Source organism: Marmota marmota, unplaced genomic scaffold (genome assembly GCF_001458135.2).
Source record: "Marmota marmota marmota unplaced genomic scaffold, marMar, whole genome shotgun sequence".
Lineage (NCBI taxonomy): Eukaryota > Metazoa > Chordata > Mammalia > Rodentia > Sciuridae > Marmota > Marmota marmota.
This window is the reverse complement of record NW_025999900.1, coordinates 38,159,960-38,182,890: the sequence shown is the minus strand read 5'-3', so window position 1 is coordinate 38,182,890 and position 22,931 is coordinate 38,159,960. Positions and strand designations below refer to the sequence as shown.

At 38.3% G+C, this 22,931-nt stretch overlaps 2 pseudogenes; one reads left to right on the top strand and one right to left on the bottom strand.

The window, feature by feature from the left end:
* Positions 1-10,629, bottom strand: part of LOC107144381 — a 19,421-nt pseudogene extending 8,792 nt beyond the window's left edge.
* Positions 10,630-13,456: 2,827 nt separating this feature from the next.
* On the top strand, positions 13,457-15,744 carry LOC107144378 (annotated as a pseudogene).
* The last annotated feature ends 7,187 nt before the right edge of the window (positions 15,745-22,931 follow it).

Sequence of the window (22,931 nt, the reverse complement as noted above, 5' to 3'; positions counted from 1 at the left end):
ATGGCAATATGTAAATCAATGGATGTGTAACTGATGTGATTCTGCAATCTGTGTATGGGGTGAAGGTGGGAGTTCATAACCCACTTGAATCAAAGTGTGGAATATGATATGTCAAGAAATTTGTAATGTTTTGAACAACCCACAATAAAAAATTAAAAAAAAAAAAAGAAAAGAAAAAGTTGATAGAGGAGTCTGTATGCAGTCATTTGCAGGAAAGTGAATGGAACTGGAGAACATCATGCTAAGTGAAGTAAGTCAGACTCTGAAAATCAAGGGTTATAAGTATTATTGCATATATAGAAGTAGAGGGAATAAAAATGGAGTGGAGGTGGATGGAAGAATCTAAAAAAAAATAGAAGGGAGACAAGTAGCATAGAGAATGGGGATTTAGGAGAGGGAAGATGGGAGGGAAAGGGGAGGCACAAGGAAATGAAATTGACCAAATTATGCTATGCAGAGGTAGGAATACATCACAATGAAGATTAATATTATATATATTATAATTATTTAATATATAATTATTATTATGTACAATTACAGATTCCCATACACATATGAATACGTATGTGTATGTGAAAATATTTTTTTGTGTGTGTGTACATGTAGTACTGAAGTTTGAATGCAGGGGTGCTTTACCGCTGAGTTACATTTCCTAGCTTTTATGATTTCTTATTTTGAAACATGGTCTTGCTAAATTCCCAAAGCTGGCCTCCAACTTGTGATCCTCCAGCTTCAGCCTCTTGAGTTGGTGGGATCATAGGCATGCACCATCACCCCTGGCACCAATAAAAATATTGTTTCTAAGTGAGCTAGAATCACTGAGACCTTTCCTACATTCTTTATATTCATAGAGTTCCCTCCTCAGTCTGAGTCCTTTTGTGCCATAAAACTGAACTAGGAGAATTAAAGGCTTTCCCACAAAAGTTACATTCATAAATTCCATCTCCAGTGTTCAATACCATGTATCTTCTATAACTTTCAACAGAAAAAAGTGATTTGCCACATGCCTATAATCATAGAATTTCTCTCCAGTCTGTGTCCTTTCATGCGTTTGAAAGGAGTAAAAATCACTGTAGGCTTTCCCACAGGTCTTATTGTTACATATTCCTGAGTCTCATACAGATTGTACCTAGTTTCTATCAGCAGAATTCTTCCTATTAAGGGATGAGTGACACATTAAGAATATTCCAGGTACAATGCATTCATATCATTTTACTCCATTAGAACTTCTTTTGCTTACATTAGGATTTGGAACCTGGCTAAAGATTTCTCCACTGAGATAATGGTCTTTGCTTTCACAGGTTGCTCTCCATTGTTATTACTGTAAAACATGAGTTTTTACTTTGAAGATAACTACAAAAACATCTGTCCTGTTTTTGTAGTAATCTTCAAAGTTCCTGTCTTTACACTTTTTTTCCTAGGAAGGCGTAGTTACTGAAGATTTCCCACATGACATCACATCTGTAGCATTTCTCCTAGGAAGGGTCCACCAGAGCCCACTCCTCCTGGTTGAAGTCCAATGACTATATCCTCTAAGGCCACTGAGCCCATTTCTGGCTTCCAGAGTGTTCTGGTGTCCTCTCCACTGTTCCCTCAGTTACTGCAGGTCATGGCACATCACAGCTTCACTGGCAGAGCCACCTCAGTGGTCATGGTCAGCTGAGATGTGCTGACAAAGGCAGTTTTAAACCATACCCATCAATTTTAATTCTCTGACTCCTCATGGTTCACTTGGTGTCATGACTATGGCAATTATAAATTCTCTTATTTCATTCCAATCTTAATTACTAACACTACAGTACACGAAGCACCCATCGCAATTTATAAAATGACATATATGTCAAAGTGTGGCTATGAAAGAGTTAACAGTGACCATGTGATTTGAAGACAGAACCGAAAGCAAAGGCAGAACGCTGATTTGGAGCAAAAGAGTCACTGAAGGTAGTCACATAAGGGACAACACAGCCAGGGAACTTGTGGGAGGCATGGAACTTGTTCAAGGAGCAGAGTTTTTCAAGTGGGGAGCTGTTCAAGGGAAGGCCAAGGTCCTGAAAGCAGGCAGGTTGGCAGGCAGTTTTGATGTGAGCCAGTCAAGAAGGGAGGTAGAGCAGAGATGAAGCCCGAGGCTTGTCAGGAGTCCCTCGCCTATTGCATTCATGATTCATTGATTAGGTCGACTGATAAGGTGACAAGTTGGTGTGTACCACTACCTTAATTGCCTCTCCTTTTATACATTTCAGGTGAGAGGGTTTCACTATTCAGCCATCTGGTCTGTTTGATAAGCTGGCAGACCTTTCGCTAATATGAGTTTGATATGCCCATGTATTCATGTGCTTCTGGTTTCATTGTGTAAGTTCACAGGTGGTCATTTTCTGTTAGCATGATTAATTTATCAGTTTGGGTCTTACGATTGTGCTGTGCCACTGGTGGTTATTCCTTTTGATTTGTTTTGCATGTCCTACATCAGGAATACATGGTGGTTATCTTGTTTAACCCTATAAGTTAACTCGTTCAGCCTTAGTACTTGTACTTGGTGGAGTAACCCAGGGGAAACTATGCTTTATAAAATGGAGTAATTCAGGGATAGGTGCAGCCTGAAATCTGTGTTCCATACAACACAGAGTAATTCAGAGCTGGGCGCAGCCTGCTCTCCAGTAATAGGTTTTTTATCAAGTAAAACCAATACGTACTCAATGATCTGCAAATTTTAATTCTAAGAACTTCTACATGTAGTCTTGTCTATGAATGCTCACATCTGCATTATTCATAAGCTTATTCCACAAAGTAAGCAAAAATGTGGACCAACTTGGTGACTGAATAAGATCTTACAGTAATCGTCTCCCCCTCCACACACACAGAGATACACCAGTTTGAACAAGTATTCACCCAAGAAACTATCTTCACAAGAGCTGAGGAAGTCAGATGAGAGAACATAGTGCCTGGTTTTAGTATAACAGTAAAAGACACATTGCAGAAGGCACTAAAAAAGAGTTGTGTCTGTCACTTATCACTTATCCCCCAATTCTAAGCAATGCAACATGGAAAGTCTTGTGTCTTTCACTTAGTGAAAGGAAAAATAATTCTTTCTAATCCTAGGGTTAATATCCAGCACCAGGCTCGTGGTTGTGCAACCTAGTGCCAACAAGAGCCCCATGACTCCTGCCATTACCATGGACTCAGCTGCTGGAACTGTGTCAGTCAGGTGACCTAGAGACTGCCTCCACCACCCTACCCACAACATTGGGAAGCAGAATGATTGCAAGACTCCACCTACTAGGGTGCAGGGTGTAAAAGGTAGCACAGGACTTTGCCCTGGAGCTCTGTGCCAAGCCAATTCAGAGAGACCTAGCACAAGGGCAGAAAATAAAGGCCCCTCTACCCAAGGCAGAGCTTACAGAGAGATCCTTTAGAACTGTTGCAGCATTAGGAGGAAACCTGTGCCCTGTGAGACAGGCTAGAGTTTGGAGTGGGTCTGGAACATAAGCTGTGTCACTCCCAACTGCACAGGTGCCTATGGCTGTGTAACTCAGCTTAATGTCAGACTTGGAGATCAAGGACTTGGAGGTCCTCTGACACTCCCTCCTTACATTCAGCAACACACCTATCCTCAGGCCAGTATTCTCAGAAGGACTTCACCTGTCTCCTCTTGACAGACATGCACCCCAGTGGTATACACTCATTTCTTCCTGTATCACTGCTATCTATAGCATGGGTCTGCTGCAAAACCTAAGACCATGCAGGTCCTTGTGGCTGTGAGATTAGGTAAAACTTAGCGTCAACCTTGGTGACCAGCACACTGGCACGTCAATATCATGCAGCACAGAATGGAGCAAGATTCCATTTGCTGTGAATAATGGGGTAGAAAGTACAGGACTTTGTCTTGGAACTAAGTGCTGGACTGGTAAAACCCAGTAGTGAACAGGTCTTAACAGCTCCCATTCCCGAGCCAGCACCTGCAAATAGAGCCTCTGGAACAGTCCCAGTGCCAGGCATAGACATGTAATTCCGGTCTATTCAGAAGATATTCCAATCAGCATCACCTGTGCCTCCTTATAGACAAGTAAATTAATGAAAAAGAACAGAAGACACAAGAGACAAACCCACTCAGATATAGTGCTCTAATCCCTGACAAAGATGTGAAAACATACACTGGAGACAAGACACCCTTTTTAAAATGTTGCTGGAAAAACTGGTTATCCATATGTAGAATAATGAACCTACATCCTTATCTCTCAACCTGCACAAAAGTCAACTCAAAATAATCAAAATCATGCAGTTTGTTACTATAGCTTATAATATAAATTGAAGCACTACTTCTTGGCTTAGAATTACTTTGGTTATTCTAGGTCTTTTTTTTTTTTTTCTTTTCTTTTTTCTCCCAAACAAATTGTACGACTATTTTTCTAGTTCTCTAAAGAATGTCATTGGAGTTTGATGGGGATTGCATTGAACCTATATATTGCTTTTGATAGAGTTATGGTTTGGATATGTGGTGCTCCCCAACAGTTCATGTGAGAGACAATGCAAGAAAATTTAGAGGTGAACTGATTGGTCTGTGAGTGCCTTTACCTAGGCAATACTTTGGTCCCTTTCTAGGATGGCAACTGGGTGGTAACTGTGAGCAGGTAGGTTGTGGTTGGAGGAGGTAGATTATTAGGGGCATGCCTTTGGGGTATATATTTTGTTAGCTGAGCTTAGTCTCCCCTCTCTGTTCCTCCCACTTACTGATACCTTGTCCCCAGGTGTTCTCCTCTACCATACACTTCTGCCATGATATTCTGCATCATTTCAGGCCCCAAGGGATGGAGTTGGCCATCTGTGGACAGAGACCTCTGAAACTGTGAACCCCCAAATAAACTTTTTCTTCTCTAATTGTTCCTGTCAGGTCATTTTGGTCAAGTGGTGAGAAAGCTGACTAAAATAGATAGTATGGCCATTTCAACAATTTTAATTTTGCATATACATGAACATGGGAGGTCTTTCCATCTTCTTGTGTCTTCTTCAAGTTCTTTCTTCAGTGTTCTAAAGTTTTAATTGTAGAGATCTTTCACTTTGGTTAGATTTATTCCCAGATATATTTTTGAGGCTATCGTGAATGGGATTGTCATTGTGATTTCTTTTTCAGTAGATTTATTCTTGGTGTATAGGAAATGTATTGAATTTTGTAAGTTGATTCTGTAAATTGCTACCTTGCTGAATTTGTTTATTGGTTCTAGAAGTCTTCTGGTGGAGTTTTTTGGATCTTCTAAGTATAGGATCTTATCATCTGCAAACAGTGATAATTTGACTTCTTGCTTTCCTATTTTTAGCCCTTTTATTTTCTTCTCTTACCAAATTGTTCTGGCTATAATTTCTAGTATATATTGGATAGGACTGGTGAGAGTTGAGTCCTTGTCTTGTTCAGGATTTTAATGAAAATTCTTTAAGCTTTTCCCTATTCACTACTATGTTGGCTTTGGGTTTGTGGTATAGCCCTATTTTCTTTAATTTTTATTGTAAATGGGTATTTTATTGAAGGCTTTCTCTGCATCTATTGAGGTGACTCTGTGATTTTTGTCCTTAGTTCTTTTGTGTGGTAAATTACATTTGTTGATTTCTATATATTGAACAACCTTTGAATGAAAACTTTGATCATGATGTACAGTCTTTTAAATGTGAGTTTCAATATGATTTACTAACATTTAAAAATTTTGCATCTGTGTTTATCAAGCATATTGGTCTATGGTTTTATTTCCTTGAAGTGTCCTTATCTGGTTTTGGAAAAGCATTATAATGGCTTCATAGAATGAGTTGGGAAGTGTTTCCTGCCTATTTTGTGGAACATTTTGAGGAACACTGACATGAGTTGTTCTCTGAAGGTCTGGTAGAATTCATGTGAGAATCCATTGGGTCCTGGGCTTTTCTTTGTTGGAAGGCTTTTGACTACTTTTTCTATCTCATTGCTGGTTATTGGTCTGCTGAGGTTTTCTGTGTCTTCTTGATTTAATTTTGGCAGGTTCTATGCGTCTAGAAATGTATCTGTTTCTTCTGGGTTTTCCAATTTATTGAAGTATAAACTTTGAAAATAGTCCCTAAAAGTCCTCTGAACCAAAAATAAGTCTGTCCTCCTTTAAGTTGATTTTTACATATATTTTGTAAAATATATAACAGGTCTTTGGAGGTCTCATTCAACAGGTTTCCTATTCTATCCCTTCCAAAGACCTGTTCCCTTCTATCTACTTTGTTTCTTTTTCTTATAACCTCACTATTTACATAGGCCTTCTATCCTGATCCTGGTCTACTTTTTGGCTCCTTGCCATATCCCTATTATGCATTATTAGTATTACCATTGGACTCCCACTGTATATGACAGAGTCCTAGAAATGGGGGGAGGAGAATCCTGTAAAGGTTTGTTTTAAAGTTTTCTTTCCTTGTGTTGACTAAGTAAATGCAAATGTGTTGACAATGGTATGATGAGTCTATCTCAAATATCTGGCACCAATTAGATACTGCTTTTCATATATCACCTTAACAATGACACTGCTGCCTTTTAATTTATGGCCCCAAACCTGAATTATCAAATACTACTCAGAAACTTCAGAGACATGACAGATCACAGCTGCCTCTAGGTACAACAGCTTGGTCACTATTTTGAAGACTGCATGATAAACATCAAGTAAACCACACTGGTTCAAACTTACCATACCACAGAGCATAGTAATGGCTCAAGGGAAACAAAGAGGCCTGAATAAACACAAACCACATACATAAGGATACCAAGCGAAATGAGGAAAGAGGTAAGGGGGAGATGAAGGCTTCTGAGCCCACGGTTATCATGCTTTGGCAAACAGGCTGCTCAAACAGAGCCTGCATGACTGCCTTTCTATAGAGAATGACAGGCTGTAGTTTCATTTATTGCCTTTGGATCAAGAAGAAACATCCCTACTTTGCAAATGGTCACACAGACTTGCTTTCAGTAGGTGCTGGTATTAGGTGAAAATGCAGCTACTGATATTTGAGAAGGGCTCAATAAACAGGAACTCAGACCCATCTTAGAGGAGCATGCAACTTGCTCTATCACATAGGCCACCTGGGCAAGAACTGCTGGCCCATAGAACTCTGGAAAGATGGACAAACTATAATGTCACCCTGGCAACTCCACTGATTCTCTCCTTCTGTATCCTTCTTCTCCCCTCTGGTACTTACCCTAATCCAGACTCCCTGTGAAGAGGAAGAATTTGAAATGAGACCTTTTAAAAGACCACCAGACTCCAAACCCTTTAAATGAGACCCTTGAAAAGGCCACCAGACTCTGAACAAGCACACTGTCTCTGACGTGGTTCTTCCTGCCCTATGGTTAGTTGCATGCTACAATTTGTAGCCGGGCTGAGTTTTTGCAATTCCTGGGATTTTGTATGACTTTGACTTCAATCATTAGAAGCATTAAGAAGTGTTCTATTATTGCTCATGATTTTTCATGTGATTGTTAATCAACAAAGTGTCAAAGACTTTGTGCATAGAATATCACAGGTTTAGCACAAGAGAATAAATCTGAAGATAATGAGACTGATGGCCACTCGCATGTACTCAGTCCTAAAACGTTCCAGGCTTTCCTTAGGTGCCATCATTCCATTTTGATTGCTTATGGAGAAGTACATTTCATGTCTCCATGTTAAATTTAGTCCTCAAAATTCTGAAAGATTAGTGCTTTTTCTATAAACTCTTGGTCAGCAGGTATCAAAACCTGAAAATCAAGATGCCTGTAACATAAAAGTTTTCGTCCTCCTTGTGTATCACTGACAGATGTCAATTTTTATGTTTATTAGTTTTATACTATCAGTAAAAAGAACAAAGAATAAGGACAACAAAAACCCAATGCTTACCATTTGGAAACAGACTGTGACAATGTTACAACCAGGCACAGTGATGCAACTAAGATTTACTACAGAGGCATCTAGAAGACTTAGAACCCACATTTTACAAACACATCTCCTTTTGCAAGTGAGTCTGATAGTTTCTGTTTCACCTCTACCAATATTCAGAATATGACCAGGGATGTAGGGTATAAACTCAGTAATAGAGCACTTACCTGGCATGTGAGAGGCCCTGGAATCTATGCCCAGCAACACACACACACACACACACACACACACAAACACACACACACACACCACCAGATATGAAATGTTAAATGAATGTGAACACAGAGACCCATTTTTTAATACCCCAGTGGTTTTATTTTAAGGTGACAACTTCCAGATGACAACTTCAGAATGACTAAAAGATGTGTAATTGTCAGAGTAATTATTGAGCATTTTTTCCAACAAGTGCCAGTGTGATTTTCTTCATTTGATTTCTTCATCTATTTCCTCTTTTTTTTTTTTTTTGCTCTGGTATTTCTTCATCTTTTGTCTCTATAATTTCTTCATCTTTGTTCTCTAGTATTTCTTCAACTTTAGTACTCTCAAGTCCTCCTGGACATAATTTCCTTATTATACTGCTCTTTGGTTTTATAATTGCACCAGCAGTAATTGAAAGCAGGAAAAAAATGAATGAAAAATCACTAAGACTACTGGCTGGTTTATAGTTACAATTATTCTGACTTGCATATGTGGTTGTCTTTGAGGTGGAAAGCTACTATCTATACTACCACCTGTTCCTTTCTGTTCACAATTTGGTGGTTGGCAACCCTGCATATAGTGACAGTATTTTTTGTTATTATACACACCTTTGAATCTGCATGTGTTCACATCACAATCAAAACCCATGTCTTAATGAAAAGTACAATCCTGGTTCAAACAGATTGCACCATCCACTACAAGCCACATTTCTGGTATTTTTGTGCCATAGTGTGCATCATATCCAAAGTATCTTTCAGGTTTGATATTGTGAACTAATATTTGATGAAATGTGGTATGTTTGCCTCCCTCAGGAATACATTTAATTTTACCATAGTGCAATATTCCACATAAAACATCGTCTATTTCACATTTCATAGTTTACTTCCCCCTCGTTGCAACCTAATCCCACAGTTTCCAAATCAGTCACCCATTACATTCAATTTTTCATAGCCTGCTAGTGAACCATCTTTTACTTGGGTATCCAAAAAGGGCTTGACACTGCATATCACGGTCACTGCAGTTTCCTCTCACACAAACAGCCAGTGGTGAACACGGGGTTCCATCCTGGAAGTAGAAGTCATTTGGTCAAATCTTCATTTTTCCATCACAGTACTCTGGAAGGTCACAAATACCAAGTGTGTCTCCTTCCGAGAATATTTACAGTTTTTATAGCAACGTCCTCAATCACACACACTGCCAAGAGTGGGGGCACAGAAGTTAGTACAACACTCATCATGGGAACATTCTTTTAAGGAGCCACAGTCACATTCCTCACCTATAGTTATGTTCTTGTCTCCACAATGAAATGAATAATAAGGATAATTTTGGTATGGAACATTTTCACTCAAGCAAGAATCCCATCCATGAACATGAACATGTCTATATTCATAAGAGCAATTGCTGAACATATCTAGAAGGCCAGGCCCAGGAGCCATGGCACAATTATTTCTTCGAAAACAAACACAACCAGGACCATCATGGAGTGTGCCTATATTATGATCAACGGCGTGAGCTGTAATAGTGGTGGCCAAAAATATGATACTTTACTGCATACACATACAGTACTCCCCAGTTGAGGCTGCATATTCCTTGATAGCTGGCATAATAATCTTGATTTGCAATTCTGTGTCCTATAGAAAGCTAAAGTCGAATGTGGAATTTCATCATACCATCCATGCAATTTCCACAAACCGAAATCAGTTACAGCACGTTCAGCATGGTACCTGTTATCTAAGTCAACCCAATCTCACCCATCCCATATACACAAAACATGTATGAAGACATTTAAATTGGTTGGTTTGAAAATGTTATCTAAGATGCTGTTTTTAATTACTACATTCTCTATGGTAAGGCTAATGTTTCTGGCTTGCTGAGCTAATGAGTTACAAACAGTGTAATGAAGTCTCAAGTTTTTCATATGGGTGTACCACAAATATGCCGGGCCTGCTCTAGGACTTTCAGCTAAGTTTACCCCTTCAAATGCTTGATATGTCTTTTGCCATTCAATGTCACACCTTTCAGCTTCTTCTGCTCTGTCTTCTGACACAAGCAAAGAAACCACATACTCAAATTTGGAAGAAGCCTCCAATGGTTTGATTTCATAAGTGAAGTCATCCACCTGCAGCATGCCACACAGCCCTCCATAGCAGGTGTCCAGGGTGGCCACAGACCCAGAAACCCCTTCCAGATAGCTGTAGTAGTAACAATCTTGAGGGACATATGGGTAGTCCTCCTGCTTGGCCCCTTGGTCATTATTAGTAACAACATGAAAATGTCTGGGCACCAACTTCTTCTTGAGCTTCATGTGGATCACATGTCTTTGTCCCCGGAAGCGAATGCTGTAGGCAAGCTGGTTTGGCATTTTAATTTCACCCCTCCTCTGGGGTACCTTCTTGGGAATCACAACCTCAGAAGATGTGAAGCGCCATTTTGGGGGGCCATGGGAGCAGCAGACAAGGCAGAGGAGTACCCAGAGTACATGCAGCCAGAGAACTCCCGTCAAGGATCTCTGGACCCAAGCAGGCCCCATGAATAAGGGAGCCTCAGCCCAAAGTAAATAAGGCCAAGCGGGAGGCAGGCAAGACTGTCCCTAAGGTGGTGGTAGTCTAGAGGACAACAGTGACTGCAGGCCTGACCAATTCTGAGAGGTGGAGGGAAGAGTGAGGCTATTACATCACAATGCTGTGCTCATCAGGGGAGGTTGTGCTCAATGAGCTGGGTACCCTAGGGCAGAGGATATTCTAAGGCAGGAAGAGATATAAAAGGTAGGGAGGTTATTTGGAAAAACAGTGCATACCTGAATTGAAAACTCTCCAGTTCTAAAGGGAAGTCATAATCAGGGGAAGAATAAGTTGATTTGGTGCAATTTTTAGACAGTTATGGCTTTTTATCAAACCAGAATGAACCAAGATATTACTGTGATTAAATGATGGACCAGTAAACAATAAAGTCATAAGTGGGGGAAGAATAGGTGGGTTTTGTCCAATTTTAGGACAGATATGAATTTTTTTCAAAGCTGTATGAGTTAAGAATTCAACATGTAAGAAAGACAGGAAACTTAAACAACAGAGAGCAGATACTCAACCTTTTATAATGTTATGGAGGAACCAAACCTGAATATAAAATGAAATTATAAGAACATTATGATGACGAACCAATGCCTGAGAAAGGGTTAATTCCCCCCCCCCTCCCAGCCTCTCTTTAGGGCAACTTATTAGCCATGGTGAAGCCAGAATTAAAGACAGGCAGTTAGTATAAATAGACAATCTGATCAATTGAGAGAAGACCAATTTGGGTTCAGAAAGACTGCCCCTGAGGAACTGAAATGTTAATGCCTTCAGAGGCCTTCCTTCACTCTTATCAAGATAAACTGCTCCTGCTCCAATCGGTTGCTAAGATTACCTGTCCCAGGAATTGTCCCTCCTTATAAGGAGTTGTAAAAGTTGTTAATTAATATGTCCTGGGCTGCTTCCTGCCTGGATCACTCCAGTTGGCCCTTCCTACAGTCCATCTGCTTCTCACCTTTTGGCTATCCCACCAGAGCATCTCCTGGGCCTAGACACATATGCAGGAAGGAGAGAACTCAGGGGTAAGAGAGCAGGAGAAAAAAAGCCTAGGATGTTTAAAAGAGTAAGAATGCTCTCATATCACAGAAAACTTGAGGGAAGAATGGGAGTTTATAGAAATTAAATGGAGCATTGATAAAATTCAAGAGGAAAGCGATGTCATGTGTGGGAAATGAGGGTATATAACAATGGTGTTCTGAGTAAGTTATGTCATTAATGTAGTCCAGAGACATTTGTGTCCTTTCACAATGTCAGAATTTATTGAATACCAGTAAATTCACCAGCTACAGAATATTTTATCAGCACTTTTTTTTAAAAGTTGTAAATGGACACATGCCCTTATTTTGTTTATTTTTATATGGTGCTGAGGATCAAACCCAGTGCCTCACACACGTGCTAGGCAAGCCTCCTACCACTAATCACAACCCCAGTCCTCAGCATGTTTTTTTGGACTTTACGTATTTTAATTGAGTTTACACAGTTTTGGAAGGGATGAAAATAACAACACAAGGCTAATTGATAAACACAGAAACTGAATACAGCAATTTATTGGATAGAAAATGCAAGAAAATTTTTCTGCCCTGTTTTTTTTTTTTTTTACGAAACAGTTTTGTTTTTTTTTTTTTCATAAGAAAAAAAATGAAATATCCATTGCCTGCCACATAGGCTGGTAGGAAAATCACAACTGACAAGAAGTTATTTTACAATATCTCTTTAATCATAAGACAATTAAACTATGTACAAATTAAACCTACCACCATATTAGAAAAACACTTAAATTTACCCACCTACATATATTAAATGGAAGAATAATTGTATTAAATTGCTAGGAAAAACATCCAACCTATTACTATTGCTTAAAGACTGCTTAGAGAAATATCTCACTTTAATTTTATTTGTAAAAAAGTGAAATCAAATATATATATATATATATATATATATATATATATATAAATTGAGCTAGTGTAGAACATAATATATTTATAACTTTCAAAGCATTTTTTTCATGTTATGGATTTTCTAGAGAAATACATAGAGATCCATTTTCAACAGGTTTTACTAATCACTTCATTTAAAAACTTTCTCCACAGTGTGATTTTTTCAGATGAGTTAACATACTTAGTAAATTGGAAAATCTTCCCACATTATAATAATTAGTTGTATTTCAATCCTCTATGTAAGCTTACATCCTGCTGGAAAGGATATAGGCTACCAGCAGCTTTGACACACTGCATGTATTCATAGACTTTCTCACCAGTGTGAGTTTTTAATGGGTTTTATTTGAACTGAGAAGACAGAATGTTTTCCCATATTTTCATAAGTATGGAGCATCTGCATTTTATGCATTTGTTTCTTTGTTTCAGAAGTTACAAGAGAAATTAAAGGATTCTCATGCAACTTAAATAGAATTTCTCTGCAGTATGAGTTATTCCATGAGTTGGAAAGAAATTAAGAATTTTCAGGCTTTCCAAATTTGTTCAATTAATTTGGTTTGTCTCCAAGATGAACTGTTATTTCTGATACTTAAAACTAAGTAAATCTACTCACGCTTTTACCACACTACTTACATTCATAGTAATTTTTTTTTTCAGTGAGGCCTTTTGGGCCTGAGAACTGAGCTGGGAAAGTTAAAGTCTTTCCCACAAAACTTCCATGTATAAGGTTCATCTCCATTAAGAACAGTCATGTGTCATCCAATGTTTGCAAAAGAAATGAAGTTTTCCCCACATTCCTAGAATTCATAGTTTCTCTCTTATGTGCATCCTTTTGTGTACTTGAAAAAGAGTGAACATGAACAAAGGCTCTCCCCTCATTATTAATATTTGTAGGGTTTTTGACCAATGTGAGTTTTGTCATGGACTCAGACCCAGAACTACACAAAGCTTTCCCACATTACATATAGTTATACAGTTTCTATCCTCGGTGAATCCTTTCATGAACCCCAAAAGAACTAGAATCACTAAAGGATTTCCGCGTTTCCTACATTCATAGAGTTTCTCTCTAGTGCCAGTCCTTTCATGGACTCAAGCAGAACCAGAATCATTGGCACCTTTCTTACCTTTCTTACATTCGTAGGGTTTTTTTTTTTTCCCATTGTGAGTCTCTTCCTGCCTCAGAACTGAACAGGGAATCTTAAATGCTTTCTCACCAAATTTACATTTATATGGTCCATCTGCAGTATGAACTATTGTGTGTTTTTCAGACCTTTTAGAAGTGAATTCTTTCCACAGTGCTTGCATTCACAGGGTTTCTCTCCAGTGTGAATCCTTTCATGCCATCTCTAATATGAAAAATTCAAGTCTTCTGTAGCTTTAGGAGAAATGATTTCCCACATTCCTTGCAATCACAGAGCTACTCCCCCCAACCACTGAGTCCTTCCATGTCTTTGAAAGGATTAGTGATCAGTGAAGAACTTCCCACATTGCTTACAATTATGTAGTTTTTTTCCCCTACCCCGAGTCTCATATGGTTTGTGTCTGATTTACATCCACAAAATTATACCTATTAAGGAAAGAGTTCACATTAAGAGTAGTTCAGACACAATATATTCATAGGGGTTGTGCTCCACAAAGAATTTTCTTGCTCATATTAGTATTTAAAAATCTGGCTAAAGATTTCTCCAACATCATGGTGCTCTTTAATTTCACAGGCTCTCTCTACATTATTATTGTTATAAAACCGAGAACTTAGGAGCCATTAATTGCTCCGTGGATGGCCAAGATCTCTCTGTCGAAGCACACCTCCCTGGAAGAGTGTCAGTGGCTCCAGTCCATATTATAGTCCTAGAGTCAGTGGTCTCTGCATGGTGCCAAGCAAGGCTGAGGTCTGTGTCTGTGAACCTGAATTTTGATACCTCACTTCAGATTGACCTACCTGATGCACTCAGTGAGAATAGAGAAGGTCAAGTATACCGTGCACACCAAGACTACTCTGCCCACTTTTCAGAGCCCAGTTTTCTGTTACAAGACATGAAGACTTCCTGTGGCTACATGATGATCCTATTGAAAGCATAGACTATGCTGGACTCATTATTGCTGCTGCTCCTACAAAACCAGATTGTGGTGGTCCTCGAGAAAAGATGCAGAAACTGAGAAGAGGGTGAAGGGTCTATGACCTAAGAAGAATTTGCAAAGATGAAGCAAGAACTAGAAGCTGAATAGTATCTTACAGTCTTTAAGAAGACTGCATCCTCTCACGAGGTATTTCTTCCGCGGTTTTCTTCTCATCCTATTCCTAGTGAAGATGACAACTTTCATGTTTTCCTGGAATATATCAGGATCTAAGTATTAGGTGGAAAAATACCACAGAAATGTTTGGTGGCTTCTTTCAAAGAGTGGTGAAAAGTGCTGATCAAGTTCTTTTTTTTTTTTTTCTGGAGTTAAGTGGGTGGGTGACTTCTTTGAGCAAGAGAAGAACTTCCTTATTAATTATTCCTTGACCCCCAAGGTCCTGCTGCTCAAGCTGAAAGAATGACCACATCTCATAAAAATGTTGCTGAGGACTGTATTCACACTTCAGCCTGCTTGCAGAGGCTGGCTTTAGGTGAACCCACTGAAATAAAAAAATACCTATTGAAGGGTGCTGAACTATTTGAAAAACTTAGCAAAGTAGGGGGTCAGGTCTCATCAGATGAAGACTTAAAGTGGAGAGAGCTTCTCTGATACTACATGCTCAACATAGAGGCTACAGAGTATCTCATATACAGATGCACCAGAGCCCTCTGACTATGAGAACTCAAAGCTCCTGATAAGGCCCGGTTAAAAAGCAAAGATGTCAAGTTGGTTGAGGCACACCAGCAGGAATGCTGCCAGAAATTTGAACAGCTTTCTGAATCTGCAAAAGAAGAACTTATAAATTTCAAGTGGCAGAGAGTGGCAGTGTTTAGAAAGAACCTAATTGAGATGTCTGAACTGGAAATAAAGCATGCCAGAAACAATGTCTCGAGCTGCACTGACTTGTTCAGGAACAACCCATCTGTCTTTTCTCTGAAGGAAACAAATGTGAAAACTGCATCACTTGCACTTAAATCATTACCATGGAATATAACTAGCTTTGACTTTTCTTTAAAAACTCTATGAATAAATATTCTGATTTCTAAAAATCTTACCATGTGACCATGTTGGTTTAAAAATATTTTTATTGCATGCTACTTGGACATAAATAATATTTTCCTGATGCATTTAATACCTCAGAGTGAGCAGAATCTATATACTGGATTCTCCTCTAGTTTGTCTTCAGTTACTTAAGAAAGGATGTAGAAGATGTGTGTCTTCTGGAAATTAGTAGAAGCAGTCAACAAGCCTATGTCGGTCTCCCTGATTCATAAGCCCATGTCCCTACAGACTGATTCAGATAGGGAGGTGCCAGTTGGACAGAAAATAACAGCTATTTGTTACAGCTAACAGACATTCCATTCCTTCATTAGGTATTTTTCCTCCTCATTACTCTTGTGGTTCTTGAGTCACCTCAAGTGTCTGTATAATAACAAGGGCAAACAGATCTCATGTATCTCTGTAAAAACCCTTTGCAGTTCCATTTTTGTAGTTGGGATATAAATATGTGAGGAAAGAGAAGTATGTAGGGGTATATATAGAAACAAACAATACGGTGTGCTTTAGAAGACAAGAAAGATGTAAGCTCTTTCCCTGATGTTGGGGGGAATGTGTATTTGGGCTTTCATTTTCTATAAAGTATGTAATAAAATAATAAATCATCTTAAAAAAAAAGAAAAAGAAAAAACTAGAAATTAACCCCCTTGTTTTGGTAGCAATCTTCATTCCGTGGCTTTCTTATCCTGTTCTTAGTAAAGATGACAACTTATGGTCCCACTTTTTTTTGCTAGAGAAGCCAACTTGCTAAAGGTATCCCACATTAAGTCTCTAGAATTTCTTCTGGGAAGGATCCAGCAAAACTCCTCCTGGGTGGAGTCTACAACTACATCAATCAAGGCCGCTGAGTTCATACCCAGCTCTCAGAGTGTCCTAGTGTCCTTCCCATCCTTCCTTGGTAACTACCTACAGGTTACTTCAGGTCACAGTTCCACAGAGAGAACCACCTTATTATGGTTTGAATATGAGGGTGACCCAAAAGTTTATGTGTGAGACAATGGAAGAATGTTTGGGGGTGAAATGATTAGGTTATGAGAGACATAACCGAATCAGTGGCTTAATCCATTGATATGGATCAAGTGAGTAGTAATTGCAGGCAGGAAGGGAGGGTATGGCTGGAGGAGGTAAGTGACAGGGGTATGCCTTTGGCACTTATGATTTGTCCCTGGTGAGCAGAACTCTCTCTCTGCTTCCTGAGTGCCATGTCTTAAGCTGCTTTTCTTCTCCATACCCTTCCACCATGATGTTCTGCTTCCCCTGAGGCCCAGAGCAATGGAGTTGGCTGTCTGTGCACTGAGACCTCTGAAACCATAAGTGCCAAATAAAACATTTCCTCTTCTAAAATCCTTGTCAGGTCTCTTGGTCACAGCATTTAAAAAACTGACTAAAACCCACCTCATGTAGTTATAGACACATGAGATGTGCTGACAAATGCCTCTTGAACCATTTTCATCACCCTTAATTCATTGAACACTCATGGTTCAATTGGTGTTGTGACCATTGTGATCCTTATGTCTCTTATTCCATTTCAATCTTAATTACTATATATTTCTTAATTTATACACATATATGCGCACACACACACACACACACATTTCTAGACACACCTCTACGGGTAATCTGAGAAACGGTTAACATTGGTCACAAGATTTGAAAAGACTAGCCGGAAAGCAAAGGCAGAGAACTGATGGAAAAGAGTCACTGCAGGTGGTCAGATAAAGTAAAGCCCAGCCAGGGGACTTGAGGGAGGCTTATTCAAGGCACAGAATTTTTCAGGTGGGAACTGTCAAAGATAAGGCAATTGTCCTGACAGCAGGAATTTGGGCAGATAGTTTTGAGGTGAAGTAGGGAGATGGATGTGAACTAAAGTCCTGAGGACTGAGTTAGGAGTTCATCACTTATTGACCTGGTGATTCTTTCACTGGGTGGTCTGATAAGAGGACAGGTTTACAGGTCAGTGTGCCACCATACCACTGCTTTAGGTGCTTTTCCTGTTAGGTATTTCATGTAAAGGACTTATGACGTTCAGTGATCTGGTGTGTTTGCTAAACTCATGGGACTGGGTTTCTCTGGTATGGATTTGATATGCCAGTGCATTCATGTTCTTCTGATTTAATTTGACAAATTCACAGGTGGTCATTTTTTTATTAGTACAATTAATTCACTTTTTAGTTTGTGCCTTATGGCTGTGCTATGCAGTTGGGGGGTTATTCCTTTTGATATATTGAGCATGTCCTACATCTGGTGATTTATCTGCCCAGACAAGGCACGAAATCATTGTGCCTTAGCACTTGAACTCCAAATGGAACATCTCAGGGAAAACTGCTGCTTTACAAAGTGGGAGGGAATTCAGGGCTAGGCACAGCCTGAAAGCTGATGTTCTATACAACACAGAATAACTCAGAACTGGGCACAGCCTGCTCTCTACAAATAGTTTTTATCAAGTAAAACCTTATACATATAGTCTATATATGTTGTTTATATAGCCTATGAATGTTCACACCTGCATTATCTGTAAGTATATCCCACAAACTAGAAAAAAGCAACCCATCTTTATATGAATAGTTAAGCAATAGTTAAGCAAACTGGTATGTTAATTCACTGAGATGTTTCTCTGAAATAGCATGAGCATAATTTTGAGAGGAACAAGGGCATGGATGAATCTCAGCGACATTATGATTACAAAATGAAACCAGACCAAAGGGAATACACAATTTAATTTGAAACCAAACCAAAGAAAATGATTGATACATGATTTAATTTAGATAATGTTCAAACATATTTTCCAAAATACTCTGTGCAATTATTGATATAACCAGTAGTTTCCAGGTGTACATAAGAGGGAAGGGAGATAGGACATAGAGGGCCCTTTCTGGTACAAATAAATATCCTGATTGGGATGGCAGTTTGGAATTAAAACTTATCAAACTGCCTCCTTCGATTGTGTGGTTTTTACCCTATGCTGAGTGTTATAGTATGCTTCTTTAATAGCCTCTGAAATTCTCAAGTGTTAGACAATGCAGCAATGTTTGGAAATGAAATTATTAGATTATGGTGACTGTCAACCTATCAGTATTAATCCATTTGATAGATTAATAATTTGTAGGCAGGTGGGACATGACTGTAGGAAATAGGTCATAGAGTGTGCTATTGGGGATATCTTGTCACTGGATCCTCCCCGCCCCCCGCCACTCCCTGTTTCCCATTTGCCTCAAACTGAGCAGTTTTTCTCTGCCATGATCTTTTTGCAGTGGAGTTGACCAATTATAGGCTGAATCTTTCTTCCTTTAAGTTGTTCTTATCAGTATTTTGGTCACAGTGAAGAAAAGCTGACAAACACACTCAGTTTAGCTCAAATGAGTCAGTTTTTAAGAAAGGGTCTCACTTTAGCTTCTATGAGATCTAGTAAACACACCACTAATTTATCTCAGGAACCATCTTTTTTACCTTTTCAAAACTCATTTCAACCTAGAATTGCATATAAATGAGCTCAACTTGATATAAGAAAATTACTGAGCTTTATTTCTTTTGTTTTCTCCTATTTGGGTCATATCTTCTATTAGGAAATAATAGCATGCAGTACTATTTAGAAATATGATCACATTCACATTTAAATGTGCTATATTTAATTTTGGAAGATTAAAAAACAACAGAGATATCCAAAAAGTTACAAGTGTGTCATTATGTCATCCTGCAATGAATTTTCTGTGATAAAAAAAGTAATTTCTAAGAAGCAAGAATAATTTATAAAAGGTCACAAGAAGAATATAAATAATTATAACATGAAGAAGTATGTAACTGACTAATTCATGCATTAGATATGCCTTCAGAGGTACTGAAATCCATAAGAATGATGATACAAGGAGCCTTATGTGGGACCGATAAATAGCTACTTTCAATATACAGGTTCTAGAAAATGCAGGATCATTTGAAGCCCCAATAAACATATTGCATTCATTTATAGATCATCTAAATAGTATGAAGGAAACTATTTGCGGAGACAAGGAAACCAGAAATTAGTTAGATTTGACTGATAATGTTTGTGAGTGAGGGAGTGTGTCTTTACTCTTTGAATGAACTTCTTGAACTTCTTTTGTGTCTCATCTGCTGTTGGTTACTATGTGTTATTTTTGAAATTGGAGAAATTAAAAAATTTGGAATGATAATAGCATCAGTAATAAGTCATGGTGCAAAGCTTGAAGTACTCATTCCGCATTCCGAAAGCACACATGCAAAACAAAATCAACAACAACAACAAAAGTAAATAAATAAATAAAGCTATCTCAAACAACTCTGGAGACGTTTTGGAAGAAAATATTTGACAACTTTCCAGAAAAACCCATTAAGGAAAGCTCCCCTTCAAAATGTGACAGGAATTCAAGGAATGATATATCATAATCTCTGGAAATATGAATTAAAGAAACAGATATGCATGATGAGAGAGTGTCTTGGCTAGAGTCCTTTGGAAATGTTTCTAAACAAGAACAGTACAGATTTCATCAAATTTTTGAAAGCAGCATTTGAAAGAAAAAGGATATATTTTCCAGTCACCACATCAGAAAATCAAATATCCTATTCTCAACAAGAAAATTACAAGATATACAAAGAAACAATAAGACACAACTCATTCTAAGGAACAAAAGAAATCAAGAGCAACCATTTCTAAAACAACCATCTCTAGAAACAATCACGTGCAAGTATGAATACATAACAACAAATTCCAACATCATGTATAATTATAAGGTACCAATAAAAATGTGGAAGAAAATTTAGATAAAATGAAATTTTACTGTTAAATTTTTTAAAGTCCTAGTTTTACTATCTAAACTTGACCAGCTTTTTTTAAAAAAAAAAAAAAACTAGGTCTGCAGACTTACTAGACAAAGTCTGTGAAACAAATCTGGTAAACATATTCAAAGTGTTAAGGGGAAACATGGACAAATAGCTAAAAGAAATAGAAAAATAATACATGGAAAAAGCAATAGTTAAGAAAATGAATTATAGGAAAAAATAGAAAGTCTGGATCTTAAAGTGGCAATAAATAAAATAAAAAGTGATCTAAAATGGTTGTTCCTTCTGCAGATTTGGTCAGGCAGAAGGAACAATCTGAGGATGATTGAAATTTTCCAATCTCAGGAGGAGAAAGAAATAAGAATTTAAACACTCAAGCAGAATATAAAAGACTGGTAATCCAACAAACATGTACCATGAGGGTCTGAGATGAAGAATACAAACCTAGTCTGAGAATTCTCCAAATCTTTACACTCTACTTCATTTTTAATGTAAATTCTATTTTAAAACTGTTTATTTTCACATTTTGCTATAAGAAGTAAATAAAAACCATAGAGATCCTTTCAAGGTTTGTTTAGATGCTCTAGTTCACATCTCTCTTTGTTTTTGTAAACATTCATTTAGTTGTCAATGGAGCTTATTTATTTATTTACACGTGATGCTGAGAATTGAACCCAGTGCCTTATACATGCTTGGCAAGTGCTCTACCACTGAGCCATGACCCTAGCCCTAGTTCACACCCTTTTTTTAACACCCCTTTCACAAAACCCTCAGGAATGGACACAAGTTACTCACATTTTTGCAATTTTATAACAAGGATGACCTTTTCTACAAATTAAAACAAGTTATTCCTCATTTTCTGCAGTTGACTGGCAGAGATGACACTGCCACTACCAGCCAAGCTGATGCATTTCTAAATGTATTAGTTCTTATTTATGTTCAAAGCTTCTGACTTTCTGTGTCACTATGATTATTTTACCATCTAATGTTGAATCTCAGTGAATTCCCTCAGTCATCCACCTTGATGACGTGCATTAGTCCTGCTGCTGGAATCTTGAGCTAAGGAGAAATTGGAGAATGCACCCTTTCTCTAATCTGTCATTTTCCATTTTGCCTATGCCTTCTTGCAGCAGTCTTGGTCACAAGTCCTCCTCGGCAATAGGCAGCTGATTGCACTCTGGGCCTCGGTCCTTTCAGAGTGCTATGTTATTCTTGGCAGGCTGTGGGCTCATGACCTTTTGGTGTTTGGGGCCACAGTCATGATTTGAGAATCTGAAACTAATTTCTGTGTGGTGATTGTGCTCTGGGCCCAGGATGGTGACTCTGGATGAGGCCAACTGGGTTTACCATTGCCTCAGGGACAGGCTTGTAGGGACTACTCTTTTTAAGTATACCCAATTTCATTATAACACACTAAATGTAAATTGGGACGTAGAAGGTTTTGGTTAACCCTGTTGTTGAAACAGCAAAAACTTGACTTTCCCTTTTACTTCCCTGTAATAGTATCTGAAAAACAGTGGCCATATTAAATGGGGTATTCGACATGATGCTGCTTCAATTAAGTAAAAATCAAAACACACAGAGAGAGAGAGAGAGAGAGAGAGAGAGAGAAAACCCCACAAATAATAGACTCATGGCAATTCTAGAACATAGGGTTCCATCTAGTGCAAGGAAAAAATGACTCTAGGCTTAGTGAAAATCAGCAGCCTACTTAGAGCTTAATTCTTCAATACCCTAATGATAATGCATATCAACAAGTATCAAGAACTTTCATGGAAACATGTACTCAACCAAATATCAAACAAGGCACCAGAAACTGTCCATAGAGAGTGCCCAATGGGAGAACCTTCAGAAGACCTGAAAGCATCTTTTTCAACAGAACTCAATGAGCTTCAAGAGAACACAGAGAACAGATGAAAAACCCTAAGAGAGAAACTTGGAAATATGGAAGCAATTTGAAAGCCCCAACAGATATTGAGCGGAAGGATATGCCAAGTAAAAATTAAGAACATGATTATAAATAGAAGAATAAATCAAACAGAAGAAAGAATGAGTGAGCTTGAAGACGGGCTCTTGAAAATACATAGTCTAGAAAGCAGAAAATAGAAAAAATAGAAATGGAATTTGGGGACAGCATTTGGAGAGGAAATATTTCGGTTGTTGGGGTTCATGTCGGACTTGAGAATGCCAAAGCAACAGAAAGTTTATTCTAAAAGATAGTAACAGAAAACTTCAGAGGCCTAGGAAAGTTGTTCTGGTTTAGATATCTTCCAAAAGCTCATATATTAGATGACACAAGAATATTCAGAGGTGAAATTATTGGGTTTTTAAGAGATGGGCTGGGGTTGTGGCTCTGTGGCAAAGCA